General features: G+C 38.7%; 1 protein-coding gene across 3 annotated transcripts in view; it reads left to right on the forward strand.

Annotated features, from left to right (window-relative positions):
• The first annotated feature begins 382 nt into the window (after positions 1-382).
• CPB1 (carboxypeptidase B1) overlaps positions 383-23,301 on the forward strand; it is a 69,301-nt gene continuing 46,382 nt past the window's right edge. The window contains exons 1-2 of one of the 3 annotated variants that reach the window (XM_063722266.1): positions 383-531; positions 6,177-6,263. The gene's annotated coding sequence lies outside the window, so the exon portion shown is untranslated. Of the gene's footprint in view, positions 532-6,176; positions 6,264-22,054; positions 22,091-23,301 lie in introns of those variants that run through there. The other 2 variants (XM_054552820.2, XM_063722265.1) reach the window with 2 other exon arrangements.

A 23,301-nucleotide genomic window follows, 5' to 3' on the forward strand; every position in this document is an offset into this window, starting at 1 on the left:
TACACTGTGGTTCAAGAACACATCGATCATAAAAACGTGGCAGCTTTAATGAGTTAATGTTGTCTAAACTGGAGTAGAAAGAATGCCAAGACAGAGCCTAGGGCTTCTGAGTAGATTTGGACCTTCAATAAATTTCTTTCAGTCACCCCATACTCTAGACAGAGGCCAAGAATGGCCCTTTGATTCCTGTCTTCAGCAGCAAATCAAAGACTTTTTCCCTGTGGGGTTTTGGGGTTTGGTTTGTTTTCCCTAAACCCTGTGACCATGACTTTCCTAGCATGTGATAGAGCTCATTGTCTTTCTGCTGAGCTCTCCAATTGGTCCCCACAGAACACATTTGGCACCCACGGCAACACAGGCAGACCACAAAGTCTCCAGAATGAGGAAATGTTGGAAGCAAATAACATATTCAGCTGAGCATTCTTCCTGGCAGTGGGAGCAGGAGCCTGATTTGGACCTTAAAAGCTTAGTGGCAACAACAAATAAGCATTGGCCTGGAAAATCTACCTCCCATCAGGCTAAACAAGGCAGGTAATATGAAAATAAGTTTGATGTATTTACAAAATCTCTCTAAATTTTCTTTTTACTGGTCGCACTCTCAGGCCACTTTCATGGAATCATTCAGTTCTGCATCCCTTGTGGGGGATCCAGAGTTCTTTGTATCTTTGACTGCCTCCCAGCACCTGAGGGTCAAGTATCCCACTGAGAGCTTGGAAAGAGAAGCCAAGAAGATTTGGAGCTGGTGCGGGTGACTGTCGAGCACAGATGGCCAGTTATCGATGTAATCTGTGTATCTGGGAGGCATATGCTATAAGAAGGCAGCTGCTAAACCAAATGAATCAAGCCACAGTTTTTAAGAAGGAAAAGTGTAGATTGGAAAAGGATAAGAGTTTTGAATGTATGCAGCTGTGCAGGGCTATGATCAATGCTTTAAAAATTAGGATTATATGCACTGATGGAGAGTTTTCCCAAAGTGCAACCCTATGTGAGGTCAGAGCGATAATCCATTTCATTTCACTGGCGGAGTTGGGAGAGGGCATTTAACAAGGTCAGCTTTAACACAGTTTTCCTGGTATGCTGAATGTGGTTTGTTACTGTTGATGCTCTGTGTTTTGGAATAAGGTTGTAAGTCTAGGTTTAAAAGAAGGTATTGACCTGTCATTTTCCTATAAAAGTGGAGCATTTTATTCCATTTATTGATCACTTAGATGTGTGACTTAATCTGTATGGCTGGATAAATTCTGGATTTTCTGTCTATCCATGGTTTAACCCATAATGTTACTGGAAAATGAGCCAACATCACTTTGTTCTGGCTGTGTGCACAGCACTGAATTCTAATTGTGTTTCTCAATCTAAGCCCTAGAATGAAAACTGCCAAGATCAATTCACTTTGATAAATTAACTGTTTCTGATGGCTATCTACACTGAACTGCAGCTGCTGTGTTTTTTTTTTCCTTAACAAAATGATTATGAAGTAAATGTGCTCCAACTATTGCTCACATTGTTTTATTGAACTAATGAATTGCTCTGGGAAGCTCTATGAAGACTTTTGATCAATTATTGTGTGCAAATTGTTTAAAAGGAAATACATCATAATTAGGCTAACAGATCTGCTGTGATGCTGCTTCTCCTGATGAATAAATTTTGTGTAGATAGAGGGGTAGACACATAGGAGTACTTTGCATTTTTCTCTTTATTGATTTTCATACATTATAATATGATGGATTAACCAACATTGGCTCACAATTGTTCTTTGTCCGAAGTTTAATGGAGGAAAAAATAATACCTTTTAATCCCTTTTAAAAATCTCCTATAAGTGTGAGACAGATAAGCATATGGTCATCAAGCAATACTACTGAGAACATTCACCTAGATCAAAATGAGGAAATGTATTTCAGCTGTCACTGCCATGTCATTATAGCCCCCCCTTAACTGCATTTATGTTGCCAAGAGGAATCCTCACCAGATCAAAATGATTGGAATGAGGCCCAAGACAGCTGTGGCCTAGATAAAGAAAACCAAATGATTTTCAGTCTCCTGGATACCAAGAAACGGGATATGTCATTGATGGCCAGTTAGTGATCTTGTTCTACACTCAGTACTGCTCATCTGAGTGTGACACTTTCTGTATTGTCATTGGACTACTGTCACTCATTACAGTTTAAAGAGAAAATTATTCCATTTTCTTTAAAGCCTTCTACTGCAAAGTTTGGGACTCAGAGACACCAAGTAATACAGTCAGAGAAGACTTCAGGAGTCTATACAAAGCATCACTAATTCAATCAGTGACAATGCCCATTGTTCTAATAATTTCATTGTTCAAAAACTAAAGATAAATTGGCATGGAAACACATACTAGACTAGAGAAGAGACTACCAAATAATATAGAGAGTATGTATGTATGGATATATATATATAGAGAGAGAGAGAGAGAGAGTATGGATTTATCAAAATTTGACCTTATATATTATATAAGAGGGGGAAAATGACTACATGAAGATAAAGGTTTTAGTCAAGCCTCTCACAGGAAGTTTTGGGCATTGATAAGAAATTAGCCCTTTTTAGCTACCTATCTTTAAAAACACTGTTAGTGTTATGCTCTATGAGATGAAACTTCATGAATTAAAAAATGTGTGGTGCCAGCCACATTGGCTCACACCTGCAATCCCAGAACTTTGGGAGGGTGAGGCAGGCGCATCACTTGAGGCCAGGAGTTCCAGACCAGCCTGGCCAACATGGTGAAATCCCATCTCTACTAAAATATATATATACACATACATATATATATGTATACATATATATACACATACATATATATACACATACACAAAAATTAGCCAGAATTGGGGGTGCATGGCTGTAATCCCAGCTACTCAGGAGGCTGAGGCACAAAACTGCTTGAACCTGGGAGGCGAAAGTTGCAATGAGCCAAGATCACACCACTGCACTCCAGCTTGGGCGACAGAGCAAGACTCTGTCTCCAAAAAAAACAAACAAAAACAAACAAACAAACTATGTGGCTTTGATGAGTGTTGGCATGATCAAAGTCATTGGGACTCTATGTCCAAACAAATAAAAGGGAGTCTCTGAGACTTGGGGATAGTATGTTTCTTAGGAAAAATCTGTGTAACATCATCTCCTGTGCCAAAAAAAAAGGGCTGGGCACGGTGGTTCACACCTACAATCCCAACATTTTAGGCGGCCAAGATGGAAGGACTGCTTGAGGCCAGGAGTTCAAGAGCAGCCTGGGAAACATAATGAGACTCCATCTCTATAAAAATATACATTTTTTAAATTAGCCAGATGTGGTGGTGCACAACTGTAGTCCCAGCTACTTGGGAGGCTGAGGTGGGAGGATCACTTGAGCCCTGGAGATTTATGCTACAGTGAGTTATAATCACACCACTGCACTCCAGCCTGGGTGACAGAGGGAGATCCTGTCTCAAACAAAAAAAGCCAAAAAGAGTTCCTTTAAGTGAACTTCATTTTCCCTGGCCAGTGGGTGATCTTGTTCTTTTCAAAGGGGCTTTCCCTAAGGAACTCTCAAGCCTCCTAGAGTTTCCTATTCCTCTAACTTCTTGTCCTTCTCTGTAATAAAGCTTCTCTCTCCCTAAAATAAAAGATAATAACGTCATATATGCAATAATTTTTTTAATGTGGTGTCTTTAGAAGACCAATATTTTAAAAGTCAAACCACTAGTAACCTAACAGTTTGCCTAAACTTCCTTTGTCATAGAACACATGAAGTTTATGTGTGCACAGACAAGTTAGCTTGAGGTCAGGGCCTCAGGGCCTCAGGGCCTCCCCCACTGAGGACTGAGAGCATAAATACCTCAGACACACTGTAAGCCATTCATCTGGGAAGGGTTGCTGTCCAGTAGAGGTTGCTAACTCTTTTTGTCATGCTATCTGTTGACATCTATTAACCCCTTCTCAGAATATTTTTAAATGCATGAAATAAAATTTATAGGATTGGAAAGGAAACTGATTATATTGAAATACAGTTAGCAAATACTTTAAAACAAATGTATGATATAATAATATACGTACTTCTTTTTGAAGTATCAATTAAGATCAGTGGCAACTTCAAAGTAATTGTAAGTATAAGTAATTTTCAATGTATTTGCAACCATTACATTGTAATATGAAAATATTTTTTGTTTCTATTAGAGACCTAGTCATGGGTGTTGCTAATACTGCAGAAGTTTGTAGCCTATATTTATAGTTGAGGGAGATGACAAATTTTGAGAGAAAGTAAGGATGCAATTTTTTCAAATGCCAACTCATGGACCCCTAAGATTTTTTTCCCCTAAGAAAACCCTGCTTTAGAAGAGGAAAGCTACAGGAAAATGTTTCTATTGCACTCTCTTCTTCCCTGTCCCCAGACTTTTCCTGAATCACTCATAATCCCTTTACCTATATTCTTTTTTCCTTCAGTTTTATCTATATTTCTTCTCTTTGAATTAGTCTTTTTTCATTATTACCTTCCAAATTCCTTCCCTTCTTTTCCTTCACTTCATTTCCTTTCCCCCCTTTACATAATTCATTTCTCAATACACTTAGCACATGAGCAGCTCCATCAGGGCAAGCCCTTGAATGAGTCTGTCCATAGCACACAGTAGAAGTTTGAGCAAAGAGAGAAATGCACCAAGAAATGCAGCCAAGGTATAGGAGGGATTCACCTTGCTCCAAGCCAGGCCCTTTGTCATAAGTAAAAAAAAGAAAGCAGTTTTTACAGCTCAGGATAAAAGTGCGCAATTGTCTGTTTACCTTAGTCAATATAATACAGTCAGTAAAATTACCTAATCATCAAAGTAGAATATTTGCAGTCATTTTTATCACATAAATATCAAGTTCTTCCTGTAGATTGTTTCCATTAGTTAATCTCATATCTTCATAGAAGTTATTATCACTAACAAAACCCTAAAAATATTTATACAGTCAAGATTATAAGAAAGTGCAAGCATTTAAAATTGTTCTCCACATACCTCAAATACACAACCACACATTGGCATTGAAAAATGTCATAACACCACACTCATTTACCACCCTCCTGCTCAAATAATATTCTAGCTAAAACTTGTATGATTAGGCAGGGTGCGGTGGCTCATGCCTGTAATCCCAGAACGTTGGGAGGCCGAGGTGGGTGGATCACGAGGTCAGGAGTTGGAGACCAGCCTGGCCAAGATGGTGAAACCCCGTTCTACTAAAAATTAAACAAAATTAGCCAGGTATGGTGGCAGGTGCCTGTAATCCCAGTTACTCAGGAGGCTGAGGCAGAAGAATCACTTGAACCTGGGAGGCGGAGGTTGCAGTGAGCCAAGATCGCACCACTGCACTCCAGCCTGGGCAAAAGAGTGAGACTCCGTCTCAAAAAAAAAAAAAAAAACTTGTATGATTATGCTCTTAGAGGCCATGAATTTTCTGCTTGATCTCTTGGGGCTGCCACTGAGTAATCCAGAAGACCATTAAATTCCCCAGTAAGGGCCAGGCACAGTGGCTCACACCTGTAATCCCAGCACTTTGGGAGGCTGAGGAAGGCAGATTGCCTCAGGCCGGGAGTTCAAGACCAGTCTGGCCAACATGGTGAAACCCCGTCACTACTAAAAATGCAAAACAAATTAGCCAGGCATGGTGGCGTGCACCTGTAATCCCAGCTACTCAGGAGGCTGAGGCAGGGGAATTGCTTAAACCAGGCAGGCGGAGGTTGCAGTGAGCCAAGATCATGCCACTGCACTCCATCCAGCCTGGGTGACAGAGCAAGACTCCGTCTCAAAAACATAAAAACAAAAATAAATTTCCCAGTAAGTAGATGAAGAAAAATACTGAATAAATATGGAAACAATAGGAAAACAAGAGACTCATAAATGAAATTTATTTTTAAATTGTGCTGGATTAGGCTTACCAATAAAGAAAGGGAATTCATTAAATGTTAAGTCTTTCATTTCAGTAAAGCACATGTAACAACATGTAATATAATTGTGTGTACGACCATGTGAGCTAATTTTGCCACAAAAAACAGCCACCTGGGTAATAAACTGTCTGAAAAAATAATGATAATTTATAAAAATGCCAATTGGGGAAAAGCACTTATTATGCTGTCTAGCCAAAGAAAATGAGATCCACTCCAATTATTTCAATACTCTGACATGAAGCATTTTGTGTTACTTTGATAGTCATAATTTATCGTGAGGAAGGGCGGATCAGGAAGTGGACAGAAGCATCTGTATGGAAGCCACACCTCAGTCCACAGGCTTTTTCAGGTAACTCACCTATTTCCAAGCTACCTAGCTCTCCCTGCTGATTGTTTCAAGTGCAAATAAACATGCTGTATGATGCATATCTTGGCTTCGCTAACCAAATGTGTGACCATAAGCAGTCATTACATTTTTCTCTAAGCCTCAGTTTCTTCAAATGTAATATGGGGTAATTCATAGAGCAATCATGAAAACCAAGTTAGACAACACATGTTAAGTTGCTAGTACCGAGCCTGACACAGAGTAAGTTCTCAATCAATAATATGGTGATGGCCTTTAGCTGATCCAAGCAACTAGCCAGATAATACTTTGAACTCTAAGAAGAAAATATGGTTGAATTTTATATGATGTGTAATGCCTTTTACCCGTTTAGAAATCCATTTTATTCTTCTTCTATTTGGTGCAATACATACCAATGGTGATCTAATGCTGTGGTATTTTTCACACACCATAGTGGAAGTATTACTGTAATGTCAAGTGTAAGCAGCTCATATTATGCTTAAGACCATGACATCTGCCTTGATATAGCATAAAGAAAAATCACATCCACCTGGAGAACATGAAGATAGCTATAGCATTGTTTCTATAGGGGGAATAAATTAAAATGTTGTGATTTCTTTACGTTAAAATTTGAAGTACATTGACTTAGCCTGGGGATTTCCAAAATAAGTTTTTAAGAAGTAATAGGGATCTTTAAAAGAAAATGATTAAAAATCCATCTACTTTATTTGGCTCATTCAAATATAATATCTATAAAAGCTTTGTGTTGTGGTAATAATCCCTTACTATTTCCTCTCTCTCCTTAGTCTTTTCATTTATTCATTTCCCATTAATCGTAAAACTGAAATAAAAAGAGAATGAATTTTTTAAAGTCACTTTCCATTCTAAAGCTTTGTTAATTTCTTCTAAGTGCACTTTAGTGCTGTTTAATTTGTATCTAGGGGTAGTACATTGTTGCTGCACTATTTGCTTATTCCTCCAGATAGAAGCAATTCACTGGGCTAGCCAAATCCTCCACCTGGCCACCATCAGCATATGCACAGCACCAGGAGGAGACAGGCAGCTGAGTGTACCTTTGGGCCTGTTTCCTTTGGTATTCAAATTCTCCACTTTCTCCAGTGGGCCCACAGTAGTGGGGGCATATTTATGGAACTCAGATCATCTCTGATCCTAATCCTGGCAGACAATGAACATAGCTGTGTTTCCATTCTGATATTTTAGTACTAAACAAAGCTCTATCTATTTAAAAGCTATTGCACTGACAAATAAGGAGTCTCTAACGTGCACTTCCAAATTTAACATTAGTTGTTACTGGAACTCACTGTTTTGTTCATGTTATATAAGAAAAGTCTAGAAAGAAACAGGAGTGATCTTGCCGTAGCTCAACCAGGATTATGGATGTCCACACTTCGGAAAATGTATAGATGTTAGACTGTGGTGATATGTTTTTTAGGGTCACTGGACAACTCCATACCCCTTAGAGCTAGAATTTGGTATGTTAAGTGTAACTTGGTAATACATATGTTAAAAATGGCTTTTATCTTGGATGATAACATCACTAGTTTCTAGGCATAGCATTTTTTCTAATGTGTAAGAAGTTTTACTCCATGGATGTCACCTGATGATTGATCATTTTGATGTAGAAAAGTTTGAATTTAAACACCAAATCATGCTTTATCTGAGAATCTGTTACCCAAGAGAGCAGATATTATGCCACATTGAACTGAAACAAACACTAAGCATGTTGTACAAGATCAGTAGTGGCAGTAAATGTGCACGAATGACTAGGACACAGCACAGTATTTTTGTTCCAAATGAAGTACTTGTAATTAGCTTTGTATTTTTTGAACAATATTTGTATAGATTTCTTTATGTTAAATTTCAACAAAACATGTAGGATCCAGAAGACCTCATCTTGGAGGTCTTGGGATTTTCACCTTACAGAATGATTCTTCTTGTCCTTGGTCATATTTTTCTTGGTCTTAGAACCTGCTAAATACCAAACCCACAGATGATTCAGAAAAAAAAAAAAAAAAAGAAAGAAAAGAAATGCCAACCAAGCTATTCTACCAAAGAGCTGAAGAAAAGCCCTAATGATCTTTAAATCCAGTAACCAAAAGTTGCCAGCTACTTCTTCTAAAACAAATTAACTTTTTTTTTTAATTAGTTGGGAAAACCATCTGCTACATAGCTTCTTTCTTTGCTGTGTACAACTTGAACTGCTGCTCACACCCATAATCTACATGCCTAGCTTAGTGCCTGGCACATGAAAGGTATCACATAAATATATTTAGAATTCATAAGAGTCTAGTTTAGTGAATTGAATGAATGAATGAAGACCATATTCTAAGTCTTAATCCTTATCACTACTAATTTAGCAGAAATGTCTTGAGAAGTGCTGATTTTCACATTCCTCCTCATCACATTTTTCCTATTGATACTGTTAAAAGCGGCAAATGTAGATCTCCACTCCAGATTTCTCCAGTGTAGGAAACCAGGGAGCAGAGCAAATCAAAGCAAGGGAAGTCTTTCAATCTTTTAGCATCTCTGGTAAATTAGTAAGGTATCCTCCTGCACGTTGCTCTGGGTTTGAAAAGGTTTTAAAACAAATTACTTTTTCCTCTTGGCCTGTCTCAGGAGCAACCTCAATCCTACTTTTCAAATGTTGAAATGCCCTTAAAAGGGAGGGGTTGAAATTATATATCCAAAGAATCAGTTTTAAAGAATTAGATTGCTAGCTCTCCTCACAGCAGATAGTCTGGAAATGACAATTGCTAGGCTTTTTGGTGGTATTAGCAGAGTAGTAAATATAATGTATATGTCATTTTTATTCCAGATGGAAAGACTAGTAGTTACTAGTGAGTGACAGTAAATTGTACCAGATGCCAAGTAAATTTTAACAATTTTATAGATGCTTTTCTCATATTCATATATTCATAGTATTTCAATGTTTAGGTACATAACTCAAGGTTTCAATATTACACCACATAAAAAGAAAATTACAAAAGTGTCTACAGAACAACATTCCACTCTTGAGACAAAAATCCATAGTTTGGTCAAGAAATTATTCTATATCAACCCAAGGGAAATGAAAATATATATCCCACAAATATCTATATGTGAATGGTCATAACAGTGGTATTCATAATAACCAAAATGTAAAAATTATCCAGAGGCACGTGAACTGGTAAATGGATAAAAAAAATGTGGTTGCTCCAGACAATGGAATATTATTAACCAATAAAAAGGAATGAACTACTCATAAATGCTACAATACGGAAGAACCTCAAAAACATTGTGCTAAATGAAATAAGCCACATGCAAAAGATCACACATTATATTATTCCACATATATGAAATGTCCAGAAAATAAAAATCTATAGAAATAAAAAGCAGGTCTGGAGCTCAGAAAGGGAGCAGGAATTGTGTGCAAAGAAGCATGAGGAATATTTTCAGGGTGAGAGAAAGAGTCTAAAATTGGATTTTGGTGACAGTTACATAACTTGTAAATGTACTTAAAAACTACTGAACTGTACACTTAAAGTGAGTAAATTTTATGATATATAAACAATAAAGCTGTTAATAAAAGTGAGACCAAACACTTTTGTTACGGATGAAAAGCTTGATTAAAATGCTTACCTGTACAAAAAAAAATCACCTGTGAAATATAAAATACTTTTACTAATATGTAAAGCAATTGCCAATGAGAAGTGGTTTTTTTCTCTAAACAATATGATAGAAATATGAGAACAGACATTCCCTAAATTGCCCTACCTTCCAATATGTTCTCTCAACAATGTCACTGAGTAGATACTTAGTGGGTGCCTCCTGCGTGTCAAGTATCATGTTAAGTTCTTAAAAAGTGAAAAGATTGAGACAACTTTAATCAAAGCCTCCTTTTTTAAATTTATTTATTTATTTATTTATTTATTTATTTATTTTTGGCTTTCCAGCCATAGACCTTCTTTAGCCTCACTGATCTAGAGACTGTCTCAAAAGGCATGGACAAGCACACTTGTAGATTTATCGTTCCTATTCCAACATCGGCTGAGCCATCTATGTGAATCAGTGTATGCCCTAACCCCTTCCCCAGATTTCACTTTCCTCACACTCCCTTCCAGCCACATCGCTCCATTGTCTGCAAATAACCTTGCCTTTTACTTCAAAGATAAAATTGAAGCCACCCTGCAGAAAATGTCTCTTTCCACTCGCCCACTGACAATTCCTCTCACCTCCCAACCCTTCAGCCCCTCCTATTCCCTCAGGGGTCAATATTCAACTCTCTTTAGTATATTTAACCTCTTCTTAATTGGTACTTTTACCTTAAGTTACAAACATGTTCAAGATCTTTCACTATTTTAAAAGTATTCTTAAAACTTACAAACTCCTCTAGCAACTTTCCCCTTTCCCTCTATCCCTTCATTTCCTTGAAAGATCTGGCTAAAATTCCTGCTTCCTCCTCTTGAGTCCTGTCTAAGATCAGCAATGACGTGCCAGTTGCTATATCACTGTTTCCTCATCAATATTTAGTTTACTTGCTGTTTCGGTAGTATGCTTTTGGGCCTTAGAGTTGATCCTGGAAAGGATTGAGACTGGAGAATGCTGGAACAGAGTGAATATATTTTATACCTTCACCTCTCCAAAGACCCAGATCATCATTTCCAACTGCTTATTGTACATTTCCACTTGGATAACACATTGACTGTGCAGATTCATATACTGTATTTCATCAGATCTAAATTTTCATCAATTATAACATAACCCATTATTTTATATACCACTAAGAAAAAAATGCCACTAATTTGTTGATGCTATGCTATTCATTGTGAGAATCATAGCAAATTGAGAGATGTTAAAAATTGGGATCTAATTAAACTAAAGAGCTTCTGCACAGCAAAAGAAACTACCATCAGAGTGAACAGGCAACCTACAGAACGGGAAAAAATTTTTGCAATCTACTCATCTGACAAAGGGCTAATAGAATCTACAAAGAACTCAAACAAATTTACAAGAAAAAAACTAACAACCCCATCAAAAAGTGAGTGAAGCATATGGACACTTCTCAAAAGAAGACATTTATGCAGCCAACAGACACACGAAAAAATGCTCATCATCTCTGGCCATCAGAGAAATGCAAATAAAAGCCACAATGAGATACCATCTCACACCAGTTAGAATGGTGATCATTAAAAAGTCAGGAAACAACAGGTGCTGGAGAGGATGTGGAGAAATAGGAACACTTTTACACTGTTGGTGGGACTGTAAATTAGTTCAACCATTGTGGAAGACAGTGTGGTGATTCCTCAAGGATCTAGAACTAGAAATACCATTTGACCCAGCCATCCCATTACTGGGTACATACCCAAAGGATTATAAATCATGCTGCTATAAAGACACATGCACACATATGTTTATTGCGGTACTATTCACAATAGCAAAGACTTGGAACCCACCCAGATGTCCATCAATGATAGACTGGATTAAGAAAATGTGGCACATATACATCATGGAATACTATGCAGCCATATAAAAGGATGAGTTCACGTCCTTTGTAAGGACATGGATGAAGCTGGAAACCATCATTCTCAGCAAACTACCGCAAGGACAAAAAACAAAACACCGCATGTTCTCACTCATAGGTGGGAATTGAACATTGAGAACACTTGGACACAGGAAGGGGAACATCACACATGGGGGCCTGTCGTGGGGTGGGGGTAGGTGGGGAGGGATAGCATTAGGAGATATACCTAATGTAAATGACGCGTTAATGGGTGCAGCACACCAACATGACACGTGTATACATATGTAACAAACCTGCATGTTGTGCACATATACCCTAGAACTTAAAGTATAATAAATTAAAAAAAATTGGCGGGGGATAGGGGGAGACAGGGACCAATGAAGTGAAGGAAGGATTCAATGAAGTGAAGGATTCAAGGAAGTGAAGAATTTAATCAACAAGGAAGTGGAGGATTCATCTTCAGAAAGAAAGATGTTTCAAGTAGATGGCAGAGCATGAGCAAAGTCACGGCTGTTTAAAAATGCCTGGTCTATTTGGAAAACTATGGCATCTAGAAAGACCAAGGCCAACTTGTGACAGTCTGTTATCAAAAATATCTCAGTAATTAAGCAGATTTTAAACTGTAGGGAAAGGAATAATAACCCCCATACGTTCTTAGTTGGAACAGACTCATTACAACAGACAGATTAAAAAGAGAAAAACAAACAGAAGTTTGTTAACATGTATATTTCATGTATAAATGGGCAACACCCAGGGAATAAGTTCTCAAAGACGTAGCTTTGAATTCCAGCTTATATAACATCTTCAACAAAGAACCGTAAATTTTTAGAGAAGTAAAAAGACAAAGGAAAAGGACTTGGAGTCTCTAGGGACAGCAACTTCGGGAAGACTAACAGAAAAAGTTTAGTTAGTAAAGCTTGTTAATGTGGATTTCTCTGGCATCACCCCTAAGCCTATAAATTGTGTGTATTAGAGGGAAAATAACACCTTTTGTCTTCATAAATCTATGTCCTGCTTTTAAGCAAATAGAGAGAAGACAGAGAGCTTTCCTGTATCTCCTTCCTAATTGCCTTCAGCTCAATGATTCTTTATATTTTGGGGTGGTATATTCTGGTCTTTCATAGTCCCGCCATTGAAACTTTATTTATATAAAACTTTGCAAAATAAAAGTAGGGTTGGTAGCTATGGAAAGATTTGGGTTGCAAGTTGCAAGATCAAAGATGGGCAAAAGACAGAAAAACATAAATTGAAACAAGCAGAAAAAAAAAAATACATTGGAGTACATTGTCCCATACCTTATTGAATCAGTCACTTAGTACTAAGAATAAGTCAGTTCAGTTAAACTGAACTGAACTGAACTGAACTGAACTGAGCTGAAATAAGTCAGTTCAGTTCAGTGTCTCATTTCAGGAGGTGGTATTACAAGTGGGCTCCCACCAAAGTTAGGCCTATATGGTGCAAGCACATAGTTATTTAATAAGAGGTATTTATATGAAAACAAGAGAAAAACAAAGATCAATCATTAGAGCAAATTTTAAACCAGTTACTGAATTCAGAGGGTGGCTGGTCAGAAAGAATTCTAAATGTTGGGCTCAAGCATCTTTTGCAGTTTTAATTACTCCAGTGATGTCTGAGTGGCCCACAGGCAAGAGGCATGAAGGAAGTCCACATGTGAGCTATTGTGGTTATTTCTCCTAAGTTTATGTTAAGTTGTCCAGTATCAACTCGCAGGGTTTTGGGAAAAGGGTAGATTTTGTTCTTAGTGATGCCAAGGCAGAAAGGTGAGAGAATATTGGAAATCTTAATTTGGAGACCCATAGCCAAATATTGGAGGAAACTAGAAAAATTCAGAATCCAGTTCAGTTTACAGGTAGGTAATAAAACCTCAAAAACAATGAATAGGACTAGAATCTAAAAATAGGTGCACTGTACTTTTATTCTGAAATATTTTTTTCTCTGTAATCACCCCTATTTTTACCAAAGAAAATCACAGTAAGGCTAATTTATTTTCAAAATAAGTCTAGTGTTATTAAACTTCAATTGATTATTTACATAAGTGCAGCCCAAACAGTGATTGATCACATAGGCTTTTTTTAAGTCTGCTTTGCTGGAACTTTTAATAAGAAATTTCAGATTAGACTTTTAAAAGGCTTTGACTCAAGGCCAAGGATTTGCTAGAACACTTTGACCACAATACCTATAGATTTGATTAAATTCTTCTCTTCTTAAGGTTCCTGAAATATTTTGAGTTTCCTGATTCTGCCAGGAAGTGACATTCCATAATCACCTATAAGGTTTGCAACACTTTTAATTAGGTACTAGGCCAGGTTTTTTGAGGTGGGGGGCTTTATAGGTTCCAAAAAGCCAATCATAGTTTCTTAAAACTACAGACAGCCTGTCACCCAGGCTGGTGTACAGTGGCTCAATAACAGCTCACTACAGCCTCGAACCCCTGGAGGAGATCCTCTCACTTCAGCCTCCCAAGTAGATAGGACTACAGGTGCATGCCACCACATCTGGCTAATTTTTATTTTTCATTTTTTGTAGAGACGGGGTCTTACTATGTTGCTCAGGCTGGCCTTGAATTTCTGGCTTAAAGTGATCCTCCTGCCTTGGCCTCCACAAGTTCTGGGATTATAGGCATGAGCCACTGCACCCAGTCCATTTCTTATTTGACAATGCTTCCTATGCAGATTTAGCATATCAAATAAGCCTAATTAATTTAATATGTCTCTTGTTATAAAGAGAGAGGGTAAATTTTTTGAGATAGTCAAGGGGCTCATCTGAAAAATCCTGAAGTTAATTCTAGGTTAAAAAATACTTAATTCAGAATTTGATTTAGGGCGTTGTTAAAAATGCCAAAATGTTTAAATCACTTGAATCCATAGGATCACAGATCACTGTGAAATAATAGTCATTCAGTTAACCAGAATGAGAATTAAAAGACTTCAAAGCTGGGCTGGACACAATGGCTCACGCCTATAATCCCAGCACTTTGGGAGGCCGAGGTGGGTGGATCACGAGGTCAGGAGATCGAGACCATCCTGGCTAACACGGTGAAACCCTGTCTCTACTAAATACAAAAAATTAGCTGGGCATGGCAGCAGGCACCTACAGTCCCAGCTATTCAAGAGGCTGAGGCAAGAGAATGGTGTGAACCCGGGAGGCGGAGCTTGCAGTGAGCCGAGATCACGCCACTGCACTCCAGCCTGGGCGACAGAGCGAGACTCTGTCTCAAAAAAAAAAAAAAAAAAAAAAAAGACTTCAAAGGCAAATGCAGAAAGTTACATAGTTGCAGAAACAACAACAACAACTTTGCTCTTTTAATACAAAGGACTCAGTTGTCTTAAGTAATCAAAGACCTAACAATAGAAAACATAAAGCACAGAAAATTATTTTGATAAGACACAAAATCTTTGTTTTCTAGTCAGAGCCCTCCAAAGGTAAAACTCTTTCAGTGTCTCTTATCAAGAGCAGATTTAATGTTCCAAGAACACTTTGCTTTTTTAACAGAGAGAAAAACAGCTTCCAGTTTTACACTAATAACTTGTTGACAGTAAGACTCATTTTTAAAACCCATATAATACATTTATTCAATTTTAGCCAGCTTCAGCACAAAAGATAGTCTCTCTCTCTCTTTGACCCCTCTTCTCCTCCCCCACATAACTTTCTATATCCTTTCAGTTTTCTCCTTCATTTTCCTTTTTTATTCTAAAATAACCATTCCTTTCACTTTAGTACAGAATTAATTACTCTTTTTCCTTTAACAAAACAGATCCTCATACCTTATAACTTTCCTTACCAAAATCACATCTTATTTTCCTTGTATACTTTGCACTCAGAGTTGTTTCCCTTATTATTTCTAGTAGTTTTAATTATATATGTTAATCCAAATTTTTAACTCTAAGTAACTTTAATTTCTAGAAACATGTGCTCCCTCATAGTATAATTTTTTAACGTGACACAAGACATGTTTAATAACAGACCCAAATATCTTCAGCTTCTCTATACTATATGAAAACAAAATGCCAAAAGTATACAAACTTAAACTTATGCTTAATAATTAGTGCATCAGTATTTTATCTTATTTGGAAATGATCTAGATATTGAATAAGTATCTATTTTTTAACTTAACTTAGCAAAACTTAAGGGTGTAAGTTACCAAAGAGATTTACAAAACTTTTTAAGTAGATATATTATAAAACGTAATTATTGTTTGAAAGCATATTCATAAATTCTTACCCCACTTACGCCTATTTAATTCAGTTATTCTTCACAATTGTGCTTGGATTACCCATGAAATTTTCAGGGACCTCAGACAAAGCTAAGCATCATTTCAAGTTATTTCCATTAACTACTTGCACTGCATATGCATGTTAGGCAGACATCATTAAAACAACTTAAAAGTTAAATACATCGGATTTTTTGTTTGTTTGTTATTATTAAACTAACAATATTAAAGTAGTCTTATCCACCAAAGATTTATCCAAGTCATGTGAACTTGAAAAGCATTTGGGTTAGTTCCTATACTTCTGGCAGTTTTAGGAATAATTTATATAAGCACTCATTTTTCTTTAAGCCAATTAAATAGAGCTCTTTTACGTATTAATTTTGGCAATGCCATCCAGAGTTAGAAAAATATCACATATGCTAACATACATACAAAGACAGATATAGACATGTAGACAGTAACAGATCTTATAGCTTTCATTCTAAAACTTCAGCCATGTTCCAGGTACTATAATACAAAACTCACTAGTTTATAAAAGAATAAGCAGAATCCAAATTGTTTCTGACAAATGGGACAAGCCAGGGTTACCTGCTCAGATGGCCAAACCTTTCTACCACTATTTTTGGAAAATACTTAGATTTTTTTATTTGCCCAACTTCCAAATAGCTTTTTTTCCTTCTGATGAATCATCTCCCTGAAGTTGGCATTTCAAAAGGGATGGTTCTCAGGTAAGACAGGGTAGAACATTTATATCTCAAAGGTACAGAAAAAGAATGTAAGTTTCTCTCCAAGAAGGAGCCTTGGGTCACATTTTTCTATCATCAGAGCTCAATCCTGTGGAGGCTGTTGACTAAATTTTAAGTGCCAGTATATTTCCAATTAACCTTTGTAGTCTCAGATATATGCTTTGGGGGAATCCTGAGATCCATGAGAGCAGGACTCCAAAGCTCAAGTGACTGAGAGACTAGAGCGGGAGGGAAAAGGTCCGTCAAAGAAGGACAGAGGGACAGAGGAGGCAGAGGCTGGAAGGAGACATATCAACAATGTAAGGGAACTGATGGAAGATTTAAGGCAACAAAAGAAAAAAGGAGAAACAGAAGCAATGAGAAGGAAGAAGCCAACTTGGGGAGATCTTAAGTTCTTAAAGAAGCTAATGAAGTTCCATATTACCCTTAACAGAATTTATGTCAACGAGAAAGAAACCTGAAAGTGGCAGCAGAACCTACAGTTAGCAAGGGTTTGAGAAGAAGGGCTTCCCATGGAGGAATTCCTATGGGAGGAGCAGGATCAAATGGAGAGAACAGAGTGGCCTTTAAAAAGTTGCTCCTATCAGGCTATGAATATCAGAAACCAAACTTTTTTAACCGAAGGTATTATCTACTAAGCAACTCAGGATCAAAACCAATAAACCTTTTATGGCTTAACCACAGATACACTAGCCATCTCCAGAGGTGCACAGATACCGCCTCCATGATTTAAAAGTTCACTTTCAGAGATAGCCGAAAAAAATCAAAGATCTTTGTTGCCACAGGCGGTTAAGGATAGTGTTTGTGCAAAAATGTGTCCCAGGGAATGTGGGATGCCTCCAATCACAGCCCTGCTAATTTGAAATACCATGCATGCATTTTACTGGGATAGATTTTCCCTGCACTAACCAAAAGCAAAGAAGGTTGAGACGATGAAAGCCCGCTGTGGACTGGGACCTATTATTAAGACAAACTCCCCTGAGAGCTGGCACAAAGAACACTTCGTTTCTCAGCTTCCCAACCCGACTAGCTTCCAGACACAAGTTGACACCTACAACCCCACCCCAACACCAGCAAGGACCAGAGAAAATATTTTTACCAGTCATAAAGCCAAACTCTCAGGACATAAACAAAACAAACAGGAAAACAATGGTTGTCCATTGAATGAAAAGGATCAATAACAAGTGGGTACTCCCACTTGTTAGATAGAGAATCACATTTCAAACTAAATCATACAAATGTTTTCCTCCAGCTAAAATGAATTTGGAAAGGAAGGGACAAGGAGAAATTTTTACTTTGCTCTCTTAAATGGGCACTATAGATAGAGATCACGAAGAGCTGACTTTGATGTAAATTCTTAACCTTTTGCCTGCTTCTGCCGTTTCCCCAGGATCCCATCTGTGAGCTCTGAAGCAAGTGAGTGTCCCAGAAAAATCCCACCTCCTCATCACTAGAAATTCAGGGAAATGAATAAGAACCTCCCTAGGTTCTTAGTTGGAACAGACCCATTACAAAAGACAGGTTAACAAGAGAGAAACAAACAGAAGTTTGTTAACAGGTATATTTCACATATACATGGGAGACACCCAGGGAATGAGTAGTTGAGTAGCTCTCAAAGATGTGGCTTTGAATTTCAGCTTATATTGCAGATTTAACAAAGAAAAGTAAATTTTTAGAGAAGTGACATGACAAAGGAAAAGGACTGGGACTCTCTAGGGACAGCAACTTGCGAAAGACAAATAACCAACAAAAAAATGGTTAAGTAAGTAAAGCTTGTTAACTGTAGATTCCTCCGGCATCACCCCCAGGACTATACATGTTTAAAGCTGCCGTCCGTGATTGTTGTTCTTGGTAGAGCAGGGGCAAGATACCTTTTGTCTTTGTAAATCTTCGTTCTGCTTGTAGGCAAGTAGAGGGAGAGTAGAGAGTTTTCCTGTATCTACTTATTCTTAATTGCCTTCAGCTCAACAATTCTTTATATTTTGGAGTGGCATATTCTGGTCCCCCACACAATAATAGTCTATAATTCCTTGCCTCTGAAATTTATTTCAGCCCCATATTCAAACTCTCAGAGAAGTTCTGTCTCATTTTAAACAAAGATGCATCATTCACTTCAGTCTTGAAACTACCCTCTTTTAAATCACCCAGTGAGCATTTACACATTTTTAAGAATTCTGTAACTTAGAAATCAGCTAATGATATTTGCTCTTAAGAATGAGAAACAATTTTCTTTGAAATGTGTGTTAAACGTGAAAGAAAAAAAAATAAGGAAGGAAGAATGTTTAGTGCTTGCCCAGATTTTTCCTACTTTTATTAGGTAGTCCAAAGTCCACAATGTGTTAAGGTGTATGGGAAAATGTCAAGTATGCCAAGAAAATATTTAATTAGATCATAGACAATAACCAGCAAGAAACAGTTTCCCTCTTCTTCACTTCCCTTTGAGGATATAACTAAAACAGGAGGAAAACAGAAATAAGTTCACAGCACCTAGTTGCCCCTGCCCAGCATGTCTTCACCTGGAAAGAACAGAGAGAATTGAGCCAAAGAGAGGTAAGAAATAGTAAGAAAGCATCCAGTCCCATTAACTATGGTCACAGCTTCTAGGCCCAGCTGGACTGTGCAGGGAACTGTTTTCCTGGGAGACTGGCAGCGCTTGCAGATGTCAGAAGGAACAAGTGCCAAGGAACTTTAAAGAAATCAAGTTACCTCCATTCAAGAAAAGCCTCCTACTCAGTAATTGCTGCCCTCTTAATAGGTCAACTGCTGTTGCCTTCCAGCTTGTCACATCTCAACCTCAACTCCTCAGATCATGCTTCAGGGCTCTTTTTTTGCCCTTGGTACTGTTGTTCCACTTCATCTCACAAATACATAGCTGCCTCCAAGGCCACCAACCTCTGCTTTGCACAGTTCCAGAGAAGAATCTACTGCAGCAAGCAATGTGTTCATGCTGGCATTTAAGTGCCTCATTGTCTCTGGTATTGTCCTGTTATTTAATGCCTTAATAGGTTCTTACAGATGCTGCTGGAGCCATTCAAAAGCCATGGACAATGTCTAAGCTAAACATTCTACATATATACCTTTCTCCCTGATTTCTGTCTCCATCTGTGTCCACAATCATACTGAAGTTCATGTAAGCCATAGCTTGATTTGGAAACAGATAATCATGTCAGTAAACTGGTGGACCAGTGATTCTCAATAGGGAGAACAGGATTTAGCCCTGAGGGAACATTTGGCAATGTCTGAAGGCATTATTGGTTATCACAGTGATATCACAATGATATGGTTTGGCTGTGTCTCCTCTGAGAAGAGGGCTACCATCTTCCAGTTAAATTGGACTTTAACTAGAAGTCCAATTAAACCTCTTTTTGTTCCTAGTTTCAGGTATGTCTTTATTGGCAGCATGAAAATGAACTAATATGGTAAATTGGTACCAGTAGGGTGGGGCATTGCCAAAAAGATACCCCAAAATGTGGAAGCGACTTTGGAACTGGGTAACAGGCAGAGAGGTTGGAACAGTTTGGAGGGCTCAGAAGAAGACAGGAAAATGTGGAAGAGTTTGGAATCTCCTAGAGACTTGTTGAATGGCTTTGACAAAAATGCTGATAGTGATATGAACAATAAGGTTCAGGCTGAGGTGGTCTCAGATGGAGATGAGGAACTTGTTGGGAACTGAAGCAAAAGTGACTCTTTTTATGTTTTACCAAAGAGACTAGCAGCATTTTGCTCCTGTCCTAGAGATCTGTGGAATTTTGAACTTGAGAGAGATGATTTAGTGTATCTGGTGAAAGAAATTTTTAAGCAGCAAAGCATTCAAAAGGTGACTTGGGTGCTGTTAAAAGCATTCCATTTTAAAAGGGAAACAGAGCACAAAAGTTCAGAAAATTTGCAGCCTGGCTGCATAGTGAACCATGGAATACTATGCAGCCATAAAAAATGATGAGTTCATGTCTTTTGTAGGGACATGGATGAAATTGGAAATCATCATTCTCAGTAAACTATCACAAGAACAAAAAACCAAACACCACATATTCTCACTCTTAGGTGGGAATTGAACAATGAGAACACATGGACACAGGAAGGGGAACATCACACTCTGGGGACTGCTGTGGGGTGGGGGGAGCGGGGAGGGATAGCTTTAGGAGATATACCTAATGCTAAATGACGAGTTAATGGGTGCAGCACACCAGCATGGCACATGTATACATATGTAACTAAACTGCACATTGTGCACATGTACCCTAAAACTTTAAGTGTAATAATAATAAAATAAAATGTAAAAAAAAGAAAAAAGAAAAAAAGAAAATTTGCAGCCTGAAGATGCAGTAGAAAACAAAAACCCATTTTTGAGGAGAAATTCAAGTCAGCTGCAGAAATTTGCATATGTAGCAAGAAGCCTAATGTTAATCCCCAAGGCCATGGGGAAAATGTCTCCAGGGCATGTCAGAGACCTTCACAGCAGCCCCTCCCCTTACAGGCCCAGAAGCCTAGGAGGAAAAAGTGGTTTTGTGGGCCAGGCCCAGGGTCCCTGTGCTGTGTGCAGCCTAGGGACTTGGTGCCCTGTGTCCCAGCTGCTCCAGTCATGGCTGAAAGGGGCCAACATAGAGCTTGGGCTATAGCTTCAGAGGGTGGAAGCCTCAAGCCTGGCAGCTTCTATGTGATGTTAAGCCAGTGGGTGCACAGAAGTCAAGAGCTGAGGTTTGGGAACCTCCACCTAGATTTCAGAAGATGTATTGAAATGCCTGGATGTCCAGGCCAAAGTTTGCTGCAGGGGTGGAGCCCTCATGGAGAACCTCTGCTAGGGCAGTGCTGAAGAGAAATGTGGAGTCAGAGCCCCCACACAGAATCCCTACTGAGGCACTGCCTAGGGGAGCTGTGAGAAGAGGGCTGCCATCCTCCAGACCCTAGAAGGGTAGATCCACTGACAGGTTGCACCGTGAGCCTGGAAAAGCCACAGACACTCAAAGCCAGCCCATGAAAACAGCCAGGAGGGAGGCTGTACCCTGCAAAGCCACAAGGGTGGGAGCCAGGAGGGAGGCTGTACGCTGCAAAGCCACAGGGGTGGGGCTGCCCAAGACCATAGGAACCCACCTCTTGCATTAGTGTGACCTGGATGTGAGACATGGAGTCAAAGGAGATCATTTTGGAGCTTTAAAATTTGACTGCCCCACTGGATTTTGGACTTGCATGGGCCCTGTAACCCCTTTGTTTTGGCCAATTTCTCCCATTTGGAACAGGAGTATTTACCCAATACCTGTACCCACATTGTATCTAGGAAGTAACTAACTTGCTTTTGATTTTACAGGCTCATAGGCGGAAGGAACTTGCCTTGTCTCAGGTGAGACTTTGGACTGTGGACTTTTTGGTTAATGCTGAAATAAGACTTTGGGGGACAATTGGGAAGGCATGGTTGGTTTTGAAATGAGAGGACATGAGATTTGGAGGGGCCAGGGGTGGAATGATAGGGTTTGGCTGTGTCCCCACCCAAACCTCAATTTGAATAGTATCTCCCAGAATTCCCACATGTTGTGGGAGGGACCCAGGGGTAGGTAATTGAATCATGGGGACCGATCTTTCCCAGGCTATTCCCATGATAGTGAATAAGTCTCACAAGATCTGATGGGTTTATCAGGGGTTTCTGCTTTTGCTTCTTCCTCATTTTTCTCTTACCTCTGCCACATAAGAAGTACCTTTTACCTCCTGCCATGATTATGAGGCCTCCCCAACCATGTGGAACTGTAAGTCCAATTAAACCTCTTTTCATTCCCAGTTTCCGGTATGTCTTTATCATCAGCATGAAAATGAACTAATACATACAACTTGAGCAGGTGGTTGGGTGGTGCTATTGGCATCTAACTGGCAGAGTCCAAGAATGCTCCAAAATATCCTACAATGCACAGGGCAGTCCCCAACAACAAAGAATGATCCAGCCCAAAATGTCAACAATGCTAAGATTGAGAAACCCTGTAGTAATCTAACAAAATATTACTTATTCAGTAATTATGATCTCATTTCTCATGTCATACATTCTTGGTGAATAGAATTGCAGCACCTAACTTCAAAGATTTAACAATGGAAAGAACCAGAATATGAGCCTGTTCTACATACCTGCCATGCATATATTTAAAACATATACAGAGTTCAGCAGTATCAGATAAACAAAATGTCGAAAACATTGTCTAATCATTTGTTTGTTTGTTTGTTTGTTTGTTTTGAGACAGAGTCTCTCTCTGTCACCCAGGCTGGAGTGCAGTGGCGCAATCTCGGCTCACTGCAACCTCCGCCTCCCAGGTTCAAGCGATTCTCCTGCCTCAGCCTCCAGGGAGTAGCTGGGATTATGGGCGCCCACCACCATGCCCGGCTAATTTTCGTATTTTTAGTAGAGATGGGGTATCACCATGTTGGCCAGGCTGGTCTCAAACTCTGACCTCAGGTGATCCACCCACCTCAGCCTCCCAAAGTGCTGGGATTACAGGTGTGAGCCACCACGCCTGGCCTGACTCATATTTTGTTTAATTTCCAAAATACATGTAAGCTATTTATATGCAT

Source organism: Pongo abelii, chromosome 2 (genome assembly GCF_028885655.2).
Source record: "Pongo abelii isolate AG06213 chromosome 2, NHGRI_mPonAbe1-v2.0_pri, whole genome shotgun sequence".
NCBI classification, from domain to species: Eukaryota; Metazoa; Chordata; class Mammalia; order Primates; family Hominidae; genus Pongo; species Pongo abelii.